The sequence below is a fragment of the Chanos chanos genome, chromosome 3, assembly GCF_902362185.1.
Source record: "Chanos chanos chromosome 3, fChaCha1.1, whole genome shotgun sequence".
NCBI lineage: Eukaryota > Metazoa > Chordata > Actinopteri > Gonorynchiformes > Chanidae > Chanos > Chanos chanos.
In genome coordinates, this window is record NC_044497.1 from 14,745,289 (window position 1) to 14,764,541 (window position 19,253).

The following is a 19,253-nucleotide window of genomic DNA, read 5'->3' on the forward strand; positions in this document are numbered from 1 at the left end:
TTATTATGATCTACAACTCCTAAAACCACTTGACAAGGACTTTTATTCAGCTAAAACACTCTCAAAGCAGCTGCTGCCAAGCTTTCTGACAGGGTCAGTCATCATGACATATCAGGATAACTGGCACATAGTGCTCTAATCATATCTATATATCTATATCCACATTGCTCCATTGGAACAGGCATATACTAAGTCCTTTAACCTGAGTGGCAATCAGTGATTTTGGTTCATATAGGAGCTCACACAGGATAAGACATCTTGCCATAAATGACCACTCAGAGAAACCAGGTCATTCATGAATAAATTTAGACCCATATTCAGTCCAAAACTGCATTTTTTATCGGTTCATGTTCATGAAACATTGAAGTAATTTATGATAGCAAAAACAGTTTGAGAATAGGTGAAACACCATGTAATCCCAAAGATATTTGTGAATCTTCAGACATCTACTAAGATTATAGATATAATTCATCAATGAGTAAGTCTTACAGGGGAGTACCGGGTACACTACAAAAGCTGTTTTTCATCACAAAGTTATTCAAAGGTATTATAGTCTTATATTGTTATTATTCTTTTGATATTCTTTTCTTTTCAAGCTTTCCTCCCATACTTATAAGTCATAGTGTGAGTACTTTATGAATGAAAGGATCAACAAATCAGCTTTTCCTTTGGAATGCAGGATTTCAGCTTCTCTGGATTACCCCATAATTTCTGTCCGTGAGTTTGTGTGTGTGTGTGTGTGTGTGTGTGTTTGTCTGTGTGTACATGCACACTGTTTTGTCTAACAGTGACCCAGTGCCCCCTGTCTACTGCTGGTGTAGCAGTTATTCCTGTCCTACTTATACAGTTTTTAGCTTTAGAATGGCAGATGTCTGTGGTGTTGGTTAAAAAAGTGATGTAAGATGTTGTGCTTAAAGCTAGTTGTTTTCCTTAGAAGTGACAATTTCAACAACATCTAAAATGGGGGCTTCCAATGTCCTTTAAAAAAACTGTTTTGACCTGGAATGAACCCAGTTTCACAATTAACATTGGCCACAGGGACATTGCAGTTTTAATGCAGCAGACAGTTGAAGTATGTTTTCTTTCTTAATTCCAGGAAACAAAGGAGGCATAAAAAAGCACAATTATTTCAGGTCAGACGAAAAATGGCTGCTCTCCAGCTCTTGCTTCCTGGTGGGACAGAAGCCTAAAATGATTACTCTCATTAGTCCCATTAATAAGTACTTATTCTGGCATAATGAAAGGATTCCTCTCCCTTAGGTCTTCAAGCCCCCTCCCACCACTTACCGTCACAAATGCATGAATAAATGATGGAACAGAATGAGAGAGAAGCTTAGTCACAAAGGTGAAAAGATGAAAAATTGAAAATTATGATGCTTATGACTAAGAAACATGATTTCACCTCTGTTAACCACTGTCTAGACAAGGTAGCGCGGAAGAGATTTTTTGGACAAAAGAATGTTCATTTATTAAAATGTTTTTTTTTAAATGTTTTTTAAATGTCTTTTTTTTTTAATGTTTTTTAAATGTCTTCTAGCATTATATGCAGTGATGTAATTACCTCAGAACTACAAGGACATTGTTATAATCATGATATTCTTGATTGTTAACAAGTTTCATTATCGGTGTAATGTATGACAAATGATTTATAGGAAACATTCATCAGTTCAGTAGAATGACAGAATTAAGAGCATTATTTATATTTATATTATAATACTTTCTTCCACCTATATTTGGTAGGTAATGACTGAAAACATCATCACTGTTGTCAGGGCATTTAGTCATTTCTCTGAATAACTGCACTATTAGAGTCATTGGCTATTCAGCTTGCATTCAGAGAATTGGCTGGTTTGAGAAAATATGAAGCTACAGGCTATAATTATCACTATGTATGTAGTGCAACAAAAAAAGAAAGTCTCTTAGAATTTTACCAGCACGCATTGCCAGCAACACATGTCTAGAAGATGTGGGACAACTTAATTACATTTATAGATTGTTTTTCATGTTTAATTCAGAAGACTATATATATTGTGAACCAACTCTTTGAATGAGCATGCAATATATATTGCTACCAACACTCTGGGTTAGACTGTGGCATACTTTGAACTCTGCCAGTTATTTTAATATTTCATATCTTTTTATCACACACATTATTTGGCTGTGGAGAGCTCAGTGGAAATGATCTTTTATGGGTTCTCTGTTATTGTCACAGACTGTAAAGGCAGCATGGACTCAGTCATCATTCTTGGCTGTTTACAGGATGACCTTTGACCTGAGAGAACTCATTCATGCTTTTTTGGAACTACCCTTGCAGCAGGAAGATAGACATTATTCAACCAAGGGTATCTTTAATGCAGAATCAAGATCGAAGGGAATTATTCTTCCCATGAACCAGGCATCACGTCTGTCTTTTTGGGACCTCTTTTATTTTTTTTTTTTTTAATTTGTGCATTTCTCACTCATGTCTCAAGACATTTTTTTGAAAAATTTTTTCACATAGAATTGTTTATAACAAATCCAGTAGTTTTACGGCGCTCTGCTCATGGTGGCATGATGCTGGTAGAAATACTCTTTGATATTAGAGTGGTGTCTTTCTTCCTCCCATCAGTATGTGTTTGACCCGGTGTGCTATTGAAAGAGGAGCACTTTTCACAGGCACACACTAGCCAGACTCCAGCTTGGCTCTGTCAGTGTCTGGACACACAGGGTGGGAGAGGGGTATAAAGGAGTCTTTCTCAGCCAGGCTGAGGGGGCATCACAGCCCCTGCCTGCAGTTACTCTCATTTCACAAGCAGTACTGTACTTCATACGAAAGTCCCTGTAGTGATATGAATGTGTGGAAAGCTGAAACTTAAGGACTAAAAGGCAGCTTCTATGTTCACATATGTCCATGAAAATCAGCTTCAGAAAAGGTTTTTCGAGATTTCAGTAGATCTCTAGACAGTGAAAAGACCAGGCACGCCTGTCACTGGGTGCGTTTTGTCACTGCAAACCCTTTATTTTCATTGTGGTCTACTATGTTTGGCACTAGAATTAACACTGGTTAAAGGGAGCTTCCATTTTGGGAACGCATATGTACATCCATTATATGCATGGTGAAGAGAGGGAACAAATAGAGAGAGTGCTACTAACTTTTATTTTTTTCCTTTGAGGACTTTCACATAATTGTGATTGAACCCTGTATAGTACTGTAAACTTCTTTTTGTCATGTGGATTGTTTTTCTCCACATAAGGTTTACCACTTTGTCTACAATGACAACTCGAAATGATATAGGTTCTGTTCCTGAAGCAACCGTATAAATGACAAATGTTAGAGGGGGCTATTGAAACGGCCACACCATGCCACTACTGTTGCTCAAAACCATGTAAATTGAAGCCTTGGACTAAAGCAGCTTCCTTCCAACACACAGATCACCGTATCTCAGAAAAGAAATGCCTTTTATATGGGCAGGCATCTGGCCAAAAGGCACTACTTGTATGATGAAAATCATCAGTCAAGAGCTGCTTTAAATGTTCTGTGATTTGCAGTTGTAGAGAGAGAAAATTTCTCTTAGTAATCATGCAAACAATTGTTCATTGTTTATTGTATGACAAAGAAAAGCCTTGAAAAAGAACCATGAACAAAAGAAGAAGTAACTGTGCAGGGAGACTTGGCAACCGGTGAACTGTGTCTCTTTATTAGTGTGACTGTGTTAGCAGTAATGCTGGTCACTGGGCCACCAGCTAACTAATGATTCCATTTGTTTTGTTTTTGACTCCGTCTCCACCTCATAAAGACACTGGGTGTCTTGTTTCAGGAGCTCATAAACCCAAGATGTTCAAGTAAAGCATCTCCCTCCCTTAGAAATAATGGAGGACAGCTCAGTGACTGGAGCTCTTCATAAATGTTATTTTGGAAGCGTCACCATAGCGACAGTGTCTTAACTTTTACCCAAAGCTACCGGAGACAGATTGGATTCACTCTTTATGACATATCAGAACAAAGGCGTAGGTCTACTGCTGGTTCACACCACCTGGATGTAAAACAGAACCGCAACAACCCAGAGGAAAAGTGTGGAATAGGGCGTAGCATGGCCCTTGGAAAGGTATGCCATGGCCATTGAAAAGGTATGCAACCAGATGAAGACCATATGCTGTTACTAAGAGACAAACACTTATGTGTTGCCATGGTGAAATTTGCTTGTCAGTGTAAAGCATATATGGTGGGCGTGCGTTGCCATAATTGGTGCAGTGAACTCCAGTTGTCTTGAAGGACAGAGCAAGAGACACTAAAAAAAGGATGATGAGTCAGCCCTGGCAGGTCATCTCCAAACGATCCCAGATGGCTGTTGGAGACCAAAAGAGGGGTGAGTGAGCAGGGAGCACCCCGGATTTGTGATTAGGATGTCCAGTGAGAATGTTGGTGGGTGGCCTGTCTCTGTGGGGGAGGAGGACCTCACAGGGCCTGAAAGGAGCTGGTCCTGACACGGCAATGAAGACTCCATTCGTCAGGGGACTGTGAAGGCTGATATATGATCTCTTTATGGTTTGGATTGCCAATGGCAGCCTGGAGCCAAAGGGCCGGGCATTACTGTTTGTCCATGGTCAAAAAATGCATTTTGTTTATGGCCATATTATTAGGTTATTTGTTCGCCAATTACTTTCAGTGACTTCGCCTAAAATAGCTCTCTGTCTCTCTTTCTCTTATCTGAGTGTTGTTTCCCACTTACACAGTTTACGACACTTACTTGTGATAAACTTGAATGAATTTTACTTTTAAATAGTTAAAGGAAAGAGGCTTTTTTCCCCCCTAAAACTTTATGTGTTATTTTACTACATCCAACAGATGAAAGTTCATCTGTCTGTGAATATTTATTTAGATAACTCCCTCAGTAAACAGAAAGAAGGACCACCCATTGTCTGCCCATCTGGCTCAGGCTTGTGCTAATACATTTCAGTGAGTCAGAAACACTGAGGGCTTTTACGAGTAGCTATGAGAAACACAAAAATAAACAAAACACAACAGAATTTTGACCCCAGGCCTGATCATGTATGTGGACTGGTCATAGTAATTCTTCTAATAAAACTAAGAGTCTCTTCATAGTTGTGTGTACCTTGCTCAAGGGATGTGTAAACGTTGCTGTGTGGTGATGATACTATATAAATATATCATGTCTGCATATTTAAAAGTGTATCAGTGATCGATGCTCTAATTTTTACAGATAATTACTTTCTCGTAAATGAATATTTACAAACCAAAGCAAAAAAAACTGTTATGTTCAGTGAATTTTCCCGTTAAACTGTTAAATTTTGTCTTGCTAAATCGTGTTAAAGGCACATATCAGACTGGATTGTGCAGTCATCTTGTGAGCTCAGAGGAAGATATAATCTACACATTAGAGGCATATGTTGAATTGTTCTCCAAAAAGACTAATAGGGTGAAACCAGGTCGTCAGAATGAGGGTAACCTGTCAGTCTTGACCATTGTATGCCATCTCTGTCAGGCCTATCTATCTGTGTGTCTTGTATTTTAGACTAGGCCCTAAAAACACCAATGCCTCAAGAGAGTTTCTTTCTCTATATCTGCCCATCAGCAGTTTAATATCCTCTATCATGCTCCATGTTAAGATTGGAGTTTATGGAGTGGATCACACTGATGCACCAATTTACTGATTTATTATCAAATCAATACAGCTGAACACTTTTTCCTACAAAAACTAGGTGGTGCAATGCTAATAAATATTTAACCATGTGTGAAATAATGCCAATACTTTCTTTACTTTACCAAGGATTGTACATTATTTCCAAATATGCATTTAATGCTAATCTTATGTCACAGCCTGCACTTCCATTTTGGACTCTTGTTTTGTTCTGTCTTTGTGCTCTTGTTCTGTCTGTCTCCGCCCCTCACCTGTTCCTGTTTGTCTCATTATTAACCTTGTTAATTTGAACCAATCCTGTTTAGTTTTCCTCTGTATTTAAACCCTTGTGTTTCACTTGTCCTTTGTCTATCGTTGTTTGTGGTTTAGAGCACACTGTTATGCTGCACCTTTTTGTTATCGGTTTTGTTCCTGTTTGGCACCTGTATTTTCATCTTCAGTTTGTCAGTGAAGTCCTCCTTTTGTCACCTTTGATCTTCGTGTCTTGCACTTGGGTCCTGCACCACACCACCAGCATGACATCTTAATGTAGTCTCTAATTGAATATTTGTGTACTATTGAAATCAAGTTATTTATATATATATATTTTTTAAATCTCCTGGTAGGTTTGTCTGTCTTGTTTGGTCTGGGTTGTTGGAATAGTAAATAACGAATGCATGTGGGTGAAAAGAATTTTGAATTTGGCAAATTTCATATCCACCAAAGTCAGACGAGCCTCTGGCTGTGTTAGTTAGGTAAACACTCCCTCTGTTTGTTTCCACTGTGTACCCAGTCTTTGGTCCGTGCTATTTTTTATTTGTTTACATCAAACAAAATTTATTTTAGTTGCCTAGGATAACTGTACAATGAGTATGCAGTTCATGAAGCTGAAGAAACGCAATATGAAAATGTTTTATCTCTTCACTCCACTTCACTTTTCTCTTGCTCAACTCTTACAGTGTTGAGATATTTTCTGTCTTTGTCTATTGATAACACATAAAATGAATTACCCAAATCAGTGCATATTCCAGAATCATACTACCTACAATGGTGCTCATGTTCAGTCAAAAAGTCGGACTGAGTTCACTCTTGTCTGAGATTTTAAACAGTGCTAATGAAGGCTTTACCTCTGAGTCATAGGTTCATGCCAGGAAGTTCTCTATACTAATGCTGACTCCATAAGAGAGAGAGAGAGAGAGAGAGAGAGGAAGACAGAGAATGGAATTAACCCACACATTTCATTATATGAGATACAGAGTTGATGTTTGATCCGTGAGTTAGATTCAGGTTTAACAAATTCATAACGGTCCAAGACTCCGCAGCATGTTGATTTTGTGTACTTTATGAAAGCCCCATGTCTAAATTATGGTCCATTTTCACTCAGTTTTACAGTCTTAAATAGAGAACTGCATGGACATTTGACAGTTCAGGTAAACTGATACCTACATTTGTGTTATGTGTGCACACTGTTTCACACCATCCTTTGACCCTGATATAAAGGTTCTTTCCCCTTGAAGTCTATTTCAGTGAGGGCGTGTTTAGTCCCTAATGAGAAATCAATGTTTTCTTTTCCAACAAGGCCTTAGTCATGAATGCCCACTGGCTCTGAATTAATAATGGGGTCTTTGTGTTTCACCCTGAGCATTGCAATCTACCACACAGCTATGATGAACTATAATGAGTGACATTTGGTTAAAGGTTGCTGAGGCACTAGACCAACAGAGAATTTTTTTTTTTCCTTTTCCATAAGTAAACTCCTTAAGAGGATATCTGATCTTCTCAAAATGCTACATATCATCAAATAGCTCATAATTATGCTTTTGGCCCCCATCATACAGTGAAACTCATTTGGGTAATATTACCTTTATCACAGACTCTCGTACTCGGGACAAAATGCCATCAGATTAAGTACAAATTCTGGGATTACGGTCAAAGTGCACGCTTGGATGAATGCATGACTCTTATCGTATCTTGCAAATGTAATACCTCTGTTGAACCCTCAGGGCATTTGTAAAGTACAGTATGTTGGAAATAGACATTACAGTACGACAGCACAAAACCCTTCAATTTGCTTTCAGCTCTAGGTGTGCTGCTCCACCTCTGTTTTTTCATTTTTATTTATTTATTTTTAACTTGGGGATCTAGATAAAGAGAGTAAAATCTTAGACTGTTGCTAAAACTGGCTTAAAACTTAAATTCTGCTTCTGATTATTTTAGACGAGCAGTATCCAGTCTGGACAATCTGAACCATGATTTCAGATCCATGATTTTATCTATTAAAACCTCCAGACACAATTCTTTCTTGTGTCCATTTCTCATGCCGTCGGTTGTGAGTGACGGCAATATCATGTTTTTTAATATGCGCTATTACAACTGTGACAATGGTATTTGACACCATTGTGTATCCCCCAGTGCTGTCTGATGTCTTTCCTCCTCCGCTTTGCACGTGTGGATGTCCGTTGTTTTTCTTTTCTATCATTTCAAGGCAGAGCAAACCCCTCTGGAACACTTCATGATTGTGCTTCAAATAATGACATCTGGTAAAACTGCGAAACACAGTATACACTTTGTGACAAGAAACAGCTAATAAAGTAAAGGCAGTCTAGACTTATATCATGAAGGATACTTTGATGACACTGGGACAATGTCGCGATGCCTGATTTTAGAAACCACACATGTACAGTACACACTCCAGACAAGCTGACCCGTATGGTTTCCCTTGCGAGCCAGCACTGCAGACCAAAGAGACAGCTCTGGCAGGAATGCAGGAAAAACACATGCCGCAGATTAAGAATCTCAGTAAATCATAACATATTTGACAGGTTGAAAATTAATGGCCCGGTCTACCTAGGCTTTTCTATTGCCTGAATCACATTTGGTCAACTCATGAAATCATTACTGATTATAATGAATAACAGTATCAGTAATAACTGTGGTAATTTTTCTAATGCAGTAAAACAAGCCTGTTTAGATGCCAGAGTAGGAAGCTAAACCATATTTTGTATTTTTAAGCAAGCTTAAAAACCAATTCCCGCAAGACGACTGAATTAAACACTCAGTTGTAGTTGAAGTGCTCAAACAAACACAGTAAACAAACAAAAAATTAAAACAAAGAAACAAATAAATTATACTATGTATATTTATAATATACAAATTTTCAAAAAAAAAAAAAAAAATGAAACTCATAAATTTGAACCAAGGCAGTGAAAACATATCCGTTTTGTCCATTTCGTCTGAGGCAAGCCTGACAGACAGTATTCTACACACAGGAACTGGGAGGTGCTCCCACAGAGCTGTGTAATGACATGCTGCTGCTTGGAGAGATACTAAAATAAAACCAAATCTCGCACTTTGATAGTCGGTTTGCTGCAATCATGGTTTCTCAAAACGCTGTGCTTCTCCAATGCAGTTTCCACGATTGCGTACTGCAGAAAGTCTTTTTTAATTACAAATGCTTAGACAGGACAGTGAAAGAGAGCATCAATCATAAATCTGCTTTATTCTTTAACAATTTTTGTTTTTTAAATTTGTTGTCAGTTGGACCTTCATTTCTCTCTTAGGGACATGGAAGGGTCAGAGATGACAGCTCACTGCGGACCCTGTGCACCGGCGTTGCATTCCCAACCTGTCTTGGCTATGCTCAGACCTGCTCCCCTACATCCACCCAGGCTCCTGTGTCATCCAAGCTATGCCCTACCTGCTCCAGGCCACAAACACCTTCAGGACTGCCAGTGATAAAAAGCTTCATCAAGCAACTTACTAGAGTTAGTGTGAACCACGGTGGGAAAAAAAGTCTATTTATCCCTCCTGAAAAGAGAGAAAGAAACAAAGAAACAAAGAGAGAGAGAGAGAGAGTGAGAGAGAGAGAGAGAGAGAGAGAGAGGTGAGAGAGAGAGAGAAAGAGAGAGAGAGAAAGAGAGCAAAACTTCACTCTTGCAGGTGCATGGTTAGATAAGTCGCAGGCTTCAGCTTGCCCAGCATTGTCTCCTTCATTAGAACATATTCATGACTGAATTTATTCTGATCTATCTTCACCCTGACTTACTGGATTACCATCATACCGCATTGCTCCCGTGGAATGTCCTCGAAAGCGTTCTGATTTTCTGGAATAGCACGATGTGGAAATAATCCTAATATAGCTGCTGATATTAAAGACACATCACAAAGAGGCTTACCAAGATAATTTACTGCTTAGGGTTCAGGTTTTGGCATCTGAAGCTTCTCTAGCAGGCAGATAATGACCGGTTGGTCCCTTTACCAACCTTGTATTTGTGTTGGATCTGTAATCAGCAATTAGTGGTAGGAGGAAGCTTTTGATCAGCTCCATATGATGAGAAGTGGACACACAGCTGATTAAGCAACTTGCATTTAACGACAAAACACTGTATATGGGCGTATCTTTAATGTATTATGAAAATAATGGACGTTTAGATTACTGGGATGTGAAGGAAAAAAAAATATTGTCAGCATTATTATTTCTGAGCTAAATGTGGATCCAAAAATGCTGAATTTCTATGGAACTGTTGAACTGCCGAACAGAGCCACTGATCCTTCGTCTATTTTCAGTCGCTCAAGATGAGAGAGAGGACTGGAAAGGAAAGTACATGTTGACTGAAGTTGTCTAACAACCGAGGGCAACTGACAATTATTTTTTCTTGCCCGAGGCATGAGTTTCTTTATCAACAACATTTGAACTGAAGAGGTGGAGAAAGGGTGGAATCTGTACACAGTCAGCAAACTCTCCCTTATCTTTGCAGAAGAGCAAAAGTGTGCTGAATTTTTTTTTTTTCTTTTTGTAATTGTTGCAGTGTTATCTTTAACAGGAACAGCATTATCCAAGCCCATGCAAAAAAAAAAAAAGAAAAAAAAAAGAGAAATTATACGAAGGGAATAATAATCATTAAAGTGCTGAGGGAATTTCCTCCCAAAACCATAATTTTCTGATGTTTACAACGCTCAAACGTTAAAACAAACAGAAAAGACGAGAAGGCAGGACCCCCATCTTTCATGAAACAGATGAATAACCTACTTGCCTCTGCTTGTCTTTTCCAAGTGGAAAATCATTCACATCGTTCAAATGTTTCAAGCATACCTAAAAGTTCCCTACACACTGACAGTATATGTTGATTAGAAGCCTCCTTAACAAGCATCTTTTATTTCATAAAATTCCACAATGAACAAAGCAGACATGTGATGTTGTTACATTAAATAGCTATTTCTGCATATCTTCCAATACAAATATAACAGATGTAATAAGGCATTGCTCAGATTCAGGAGAAATGATGAGTCAGGAACAAGACAAAACCTTACCCTGAAGACTCAGAGCACTTGTGCTCAGTAGTGACTGTTTTGTGTTGGATCACTTTTACAGCTTTTGTGGGAACTATACGTAAACACTTGCACTCTCTATGTACTTCCTAATGCACTCATTATACATCGAAACTACAGACACCATAAAACAGTGCAGTGTGAACATTCAGTGTTCAGTTGGAAATGGAGTTGCTCAGCAGTGACTCGTGGTTCTGTATAAAGCGTTTTGATTTATGCATTCAGGCTTTGGATATTACTGAGAGGTCTTGATGACATACCACTGCTTATTACCATACGTCCTTTAAAGTTTAGATCTCCAGTGTGGTTCTGGCAGATGGTTTCACCGACATGTGCTCCACACAACGCTGTGGGAGAGGCCCAGTATCACAGAAATAATTGGTAGTTTTTGGGGCAGTATGGTGGGACCTGGTGGAGAGGGTGAAATGCATAGACAGCACATCAAAAGAACACAGACCAAGAGTATAGAGCATGAAGCAATCTTTGCAGCTCTACTTGATTACCAGGGACCTGTAGCCAAAATAGAAAACTGTAGGCGTACTTTTACATTATGGTCACTTAGAAGTCTTTCGCTGTTAAAAATGGGCCTTAGATGGATGAAGGAATCAGCTGGAGTTAGGATTTGGGTTTTCATGTGAATTACTCATTCCATAGTTACTTGAGAGCAAGTGGAAAAAGCTCCACCCAGCACAGCCTGACGATATCCTTCCCTCTCTAAAACAATTAGGCCTTTTTGTCTGGGTAGGAAATTCCTCTCCAATCAAGTGATTTACACACACCATTCAAAACATCATTAATGGAAATAAAGATGGACTACAAAGTTAAACTGGGCTAATTTTTTTCCAAAAAAGAAAAAAAAAAGAAAAAAAAGAAAGAAAGAACACGGTAATCACACCTCCCTGCCTCAAGGATGCAATTTGATTTGTGATGCTTCTTGGCGCGTTGAAAAAAAAAGGAAGCCCTACCTAAGCTTGAGGGAATAACTCCATTCCATTTCACACTCAACAAGAAAGCTTGTTTCACAGAGCTGTACATCTGAACCGGAAAATACAATCTGGAACTTTCGAAAAGACTAGGGGATTTTTGATACAATGGTGAAATATGACACTAGTAAGACCCTGTGAAATGACCTTTGTATGAAGTTATCCGAATTAAGCTGGAGATAAATGTACAAAGAATAAGAAAAAGAATCTCAAATTTGTCTCTCCGCACTTCTCTACAACTAACATAGCTGTACTTCCAAAAGAGGGTTTATGAAGACAAATCCATGAGCTGGCATGAAACAGACATGAATCCTCCAAACTCTTTTTAACTACATTTGGCAGGATGTCCCAGAATGCAACATGGCAGTAATTGATGGTATCAACCCCATCTTCGTGTTTCAGTCTTTCAGTTTCAGCTGAACTAAAATATGTAGAGGAAACATGGCAGATGGATTTGGAGAGAACTACAGCTAAAAATTTGAAGTTCTGGCACAAATAGCCATAATTTCGCATATTCTTTGATCTACTTTTGAATTTCCAGCAAGAGTTTTGGCGTGGAGACTTTTATTCTGTCTCTCAAATGTCCTGTTACTGTGCACATCGTGTTTCATGTTCTAAAGTTGTAAGGTTGTAAACATTAGCAAAAATATATACAGCTTAATAAAAGATGGACTTGTTAAGCTGTTAAATTGTTAAATTGTTTCTTGAAAGATGTGATTTGGTCGTGTTTATCAGAATATTAAACATTTTGTCTTTGCAAATCTGGCCATTACTGGAAAAATATGATAATGGGATCAGGTCTGAGAAAGCTGGTCAGACATTAAGAATTAACTGAATGACAGCAAACTCTGAGATGGATCCAAATCTCAGTGAGTTTTTTATTTTTCTGGACTTTGGATCGCATTCCCTGAATTCTGCTGAATGCTGGATTCCTGACCTCTCCTCACCTTGGTGAAGAGCTCATCCCCACCAGGAAATCTGTGAGTGCTACCACCTACTCATCCTCTCCCATCTGGCCAGAGAAAGGGAGACACATAGAAAAACAGATCAATTCTCTTGAATCTACCAAAACATTCTAGATCATTCTAGAAAGATGAAAACATGAGGGTCCTCTTCACTAATAATCACAGAAGCCCAGACACAGAGACGTTCAGACTAAACTGTGCTGTATAATCCCCTTAAGAGTTATAACCACTGATTTGTTTTAGAAGCAAATCTTGGACACTCCTTTACAGTTACGGTACAACACACATACAATGGAAGGTAAATGTGCTTAAAAAACAAAACAAAAACACAAAAAAACAAAACAAAACAAAGAACAAATTTATTTTACTTTGAACACTTTGACCTTTATATCACTTTATAGGAAAATGATATCGCTGTATCTTTCAATAAAATTCTTTTTTTTGAAATTTCTTGATATAAACGCGATGCTAAAAATGAGATTCTAGAATAAATTCAAGCCAGATGAGCACAAATTAAACCCACATTCATTCTATCTAGTAAAGCTGGAGTTACTATAAATTTGTTTGTTGCTCTTAGCCTCAGACTCCTTGTCAAAATTTGTTATTCAAACAAGGAAAGAACATGAGACGTGACTTGGAGTCAAATTAATCATAAAACTATAACACCTTTTTGGAAGGTTTTCGAATACTGGGAAAGGGCAAAGGAGGAGAAAAAAAGAGAGGCTTTAAAGAGGACCAGGAGTAAAGTGTTCCCACTATTCTAAGAACACATCTGCATGGCACATTGCTGTGGAATGCCAATTCAGTTCATATCATTCTCATATGCACATGGCTTCTTTCTGATCTGGGACTAATTAAACTAGTGATAACTCTAATAAGCCGCTCCAGCGGGCTGTTTAATCTGATGTAATTACAACCTGTGTGTCATTACACAAACAAGAATGAAGGAGAGAGAGAGAGAGAGAGCGAGAGAGAGAGAGAGAGAGAGAGAGAAAGTCTGAGGGAAGTCTGAGAACATGTGGAACGGCTGTTAGCCCTAACATGTCAGCCGTTGTCTATTATCGTCTTATATGATTTTAGAGCAGCACACACAGATCTTCAGACAGATTCAACACTGACTTTTAGGCTGTCTTTCATTTGGTGAGAGACAGGCAGCAGATAGCTGCTCCAACCACATAATCCATGTGATGTAATTAAAGAAATACTATATGTGCTACAATGCTGGTCTAAACCATAATAAGAGAGGAGACACAACATCTTTTCTCATGGGTCTAAGTTTTCTAACTGTCAGTTTAGCAATGTTAAGACTACTGCAGTTAGTACATTGTCCATGTCAATCAGATCAGGGCCACAGAGCAGTCTTGGGTTTAAATCAGTGTTGCATCATGAAATGTAGGGTGACTGTGTTGTGTACTTGGATGGCCATTCTGCTTATGCTATGTATTCTTAGGGAAAATGCAAAAGACCCAGACAGTGAGAATGCAAATTCCCCATTCTCAGGCATTCCACACCTATCTGAGAGCTGTTATCAAACACAAACACATACACACACACACACACACACACACACACACACACACACTGGCACACACACATTTACAAATACACAAACACATTTACACACACACACACACACACACATGCACGCGCACACACACGCACACACACACACACACACACACACACACACACTAACACTTCATTATGTGTAACAACAAATCAGAGGTCCCCTTTGGTTTATGAAAGGGTTGTATATTGTAGATAAAAATGATGGTTTCCACTAGGGCCAGTGCAAACTCACTGGGCCTTGCTGTGGAATGTTAGCCTTGCTCTCATTATGAAAAGGCCCATTTAGTACTCTGACTCAGGAGCTGACCTGGGTTTATAGACTGCACCAGGCCTTAGCCAAGGCATTCCTACTGAAGACAGTGAGTGTGTTCAGAACGGTCATTTCAGAGTATAAGCTCCGTATCCCACAGGACTCCCTCCTGAGTTTCCATTCTCTGAAACACTTCACGGAGAAATCTCCTCAAGCATCCACCTAAAATAGCCAAATCCAAGTGTGATGCTATCAATAGCCTAGTTTTTCTCTATGAGATGCTTAGTTTAGCAAGTTAAGTATGCCAGATAAATGTTACGCCGGGTAGTAGGATAGGTGATATTGGGATTGTGTCTTTACAATGTTTAACAGCAACTGAAGGAAGGATCATGCAAGGGGAAAAATCCATTTTTAGTAGAAAATTGCTCAAGTGTTTTGGAACAAACGGCATTTGTGATTTTTTTTTTTTTTTTTGCTGCTTTTAGCGAGCAGAAGATCTGTGTTAGGGCTGTCATATAAATTACAGCTGCTGGAATGTGGCCCTTACGTTTCTGTTGATCCAGGATTGCGCTTTTGCCGCAGCCAGCCGTTACCCTGATGTCCAGCCCTTCCTCTCCCAAATCGATGTTTGTTTTTGGCAAACATTTCCACCTTGGGTTGGTCTCTCAGGAGACACTAGTCACGTCCTGTCGTTGCAGTAGACTCATGTATGGCCAAACATACCATTTCTTCACCAAACTTTTTCAGACATTTAACAATTTCAAAGACCATGCATATTTCAACAATCACAGCCATCAGACAGCTCTTAGCTTCTATTACTGACTTTCTGATTGTATTTGGTGTTATTATTCACTTGATTCTTTTTTAAATGCTAAACAGATGACAAATTAAAATACAACCATCTGGTTCAATACATTCTCTAATTTTTTTGTAGTAGTACTAGGAGTAAGTGGGCGATGTAAGGGTAGTAGTAGCGATAGAACTGCGTATCAGTGTGTCAGTGCTGAATGTCTTGTGGATGAATAACTTTATGAGTGAAAATGATACTGCAGTTATCACACTCACAGATCTAAACACTATCTGAATGTTTAACATTAGGGAAAAAAAAAACAAAGCAAAACAAAACAAAAATATTCTTTTTGTTAAGTCTCCTTTGATGGTCAGAAATTTTTTGTGAACAAACAGATATTTGTTGGGTTCTCCTGCATGTGGACATATGAGAGGGTAAATTAGACGGCTTTCTGACTTTTAGTCTTTCATATGCTAAAACTGTGGTCAGTACGGTCACTGACTGGGTCAACAGCTTGCAGAGTGCGCAAGAGGTCATGAAATCCAATGCTTTCTCCATTTTAACACACTGAATGCAGTTCCTTTTACTAGCAAGTTCCTTTTCACTGCAACATAGTATGACTACAGCTCATAAATGCAAACAGAACGCAATCCAATACGACTGTGAGCGGTCTGGAGATGGTGACTGATTTGTACTTCACAAGGCCTTGCCAATGGGGTGCAGACCTTTCCTTTTTCACGTGTTTCTGTCACTAGCTTAGCCAGCTGATGGGGTGGTCGCAGGCAGTCTTTCTTTGCTACTCAGACCCCAGCAGCTAGCCCTCAGATGGGATCAAATGTCTTCCGTTCCTCCCCTCACCTGTGAAATTTCAGAGCCAGCCACACTGAAAGGGGGCATTGTCTCCCCATGCAAGGAATGCCCATGTTGTCTGCAAAGAAAAGACTTAATTTGCAAAGGAATTTGGAGGCTCCCTGACAGCACAGAGAACCTTTTTTTTTTTTTTGATAAATAGAGGACCATTTTTGAATAATCAGATATTCCCATGATATTTTTGGAGGCTGGTTGCTCTCGATACTGATGAGAGCACATGCCAGAATCAATTTTAAAATCTTATGAGGTAAATAATAATGCATTAATACACTCACTCACGAATTAATACAGGGTCCCTAATGTCTCTAGCCAAAATCGTTAATCAACTGAACATAAAACGGACATATATAAACCACTCAGTTCTCCATGAAAGTAATGCACAGGCTAACAATTAGTACAAAATCATTTTAGGTAACCCTGTACCCTGCCCCCCTACCCCAGTAAAAATTTGGGTGAATGAATTCTTATAAATCAAGGATGTATTCATGTGTAAATAAATGTGGGCTGGGAAACAGAGGGCCAGTATAGCCAGGCAGAATACAGAAGTGACCAAAATTTGGCTTGGTCAGGAGCCAGGTTGACTCACACATCTATTTGATCCACACATACTGTGGGCATATTTAACGGAAAGAGACAGACTGGGAGAGTCAGGAGCAGCCTCTATACATGCACTGGTTTAATGTATGAATCTATATTCTCTAGGGGATTTCTGCATACTCCCCCCTTATTTCTGACATTTTACTGATACCAAGGAATGTAATGCTACAGCAGAATACTTCATAACGATTTTCATAATACTTAATTTTCAAATATACTTTTCCTGTCTGTTGTTGAAAAAACTCGAGCATAATTTCCTATGTAATGCAATTCATTTTTAATTCTGTTATTTTTGAAAACTTGTCATAATTATTTTTCTTCAGTTGTGTTTGATGAGTGCCAAAATAGAACTGTTTAAGACTTTTGTCAAAAGATGATGAATAATTTTATTACCAACAGTGACATCTATTGGTGTTAAAATAAAATGCATCTTACTTTAGTTCAGGCGGGTTGGATCACTCGTGATTGACAGGAACAACAAACCTATAATTGCCGTCCAAAGAGGAAGATGCTTTCTGGATAACCAACCAACAAACAGAGGAGGCGGAAGTTTCTGCTGATAGTCCCACAAAATGTGGATAAATTCTACAATCAACTGTAACTAAATTTTTAATTGAAAAATGTAAGTTAAACTGGTTCATTTCTTTTTTTCACCGGTGATGTGGACAAACCATCTCCGTTTAAGACGTTGTGAATTAAAATTACGTACATTTCGCAGTACAGTTTGATGCATGGTGCTTCTAACACTTTTCACTGTTCTCAGGTAGCATTGCTAATGTTAGCCGGCTAATAGACCTTGCTTTTCAGCATTAGCTAACTTTTCAAAGACCACACATTGGTGCAATTGAATTCTGCGATGCACTGAACTTATACATTTGTTAGGAAGGTTCAGTGAGACATAACCAAAAATATACGTTTTGATTAAGGTTTTGATATCGTACTGCTCTTATACGAAGTTAGCTGTTAGATGGTCAGGCAAGCTAACATGCACAGCGCCTTCATAAAATTTGACTGATCAAGTTAGCAAGCACTGGTCCTTCGAAGTAGTTGACAAGAGTAGTTCGAAATAATTGACATTATTTGACAGTTGACAGACATATCAGCTGTAAGCGTGAAACGGCTGATCAGCTACAGAGTTTATCTAGTGCTAGTCTTATCTAGTCTTATGCCGTCGGTTTGTTTGAGTGGGGAAATTTCATATCGAAGCGTATGTATTTCCGACACCAACGTTTAACAGAGAATTTAAGTTACGACATTCCCTGTAGACCAGTTGCTTTTGCACAGCCTGAGTCCCCAAACCAGCTTGTTAACCATACAGTAATACTTGCTATTGAATGTACATGGTTTTCTGAGACAAGATATCTGTTACCGCTGATGGAGTCTAGGTGTCTAAAATAAAGGCAATAAATACAAATTTCCTATATATTGTTTAGAGCAAACAAAAGAGCTTCCGTGGTATGAAAATCCGTATTTGAGTATGTGTTTGTATGAGTCGTTCCATGTGTTGTCCTCAAGACTATCTGACTAAAAGCAAGTCTCTAAAATTTGCCACTGCCTATTGTTTGTATGGGACGGGGAGGTCCTGACCTCAACTGAGGATGTGGTCGGACGGTGGAAGGAACACTTTGAGGAGCTCCTAAATCCGACTGACACGCCCTCCATAGAGGAGGCAGGGCCAGAAGATTCAGGAGGGTCGTCACCCATCTCTCTGGCAGAGGTCACTGAGGCAGTTAGAAAACTCCACAGTGGCAAGGCGCCAGGGGTGGATGAGATCCGCCCTGAAATGCTGAAGGCTTTGGATGTTGTTGGGCTGTCATGGCTGACACGCCTCTTCAACGTCGCGTGGGAGTCAGGGACAGTGCCTGTGGAGTGGCAGACGGGGGTGGTGGTCCCCATTTTTAAAAAAGGGGACCGGAGAGTGTGCTCCAACTATCGGGGTATCACACTACTCAGCCTCCCTGGGAAAGCCTACTCTAGGGTATTGGAAAGGAGACTGCGGCCGATTGTCGAACCTCGGATACAGGAGGAACAATGTGGATTCCGTCCTGGCCGTGGAACAACGGACCAGCTGTTCACCCTCGCACGGATACTGGAGGGATCATGGGAATTTGCCAATCCAGTCTACATGTGTTTTGTGGACCTGGAGAAGGCTTACGATCGTGTCCCCCGGGGTGTCCTGTGGGGGGTACTGCGGGAGTATGGGGTCCCAGGTTCGCTGCTGCGAGCCATTCTGTCCCTGTACAGCCGCAGTGAGAGCTGTGTCCGTATTCTCGGCACAAAGTC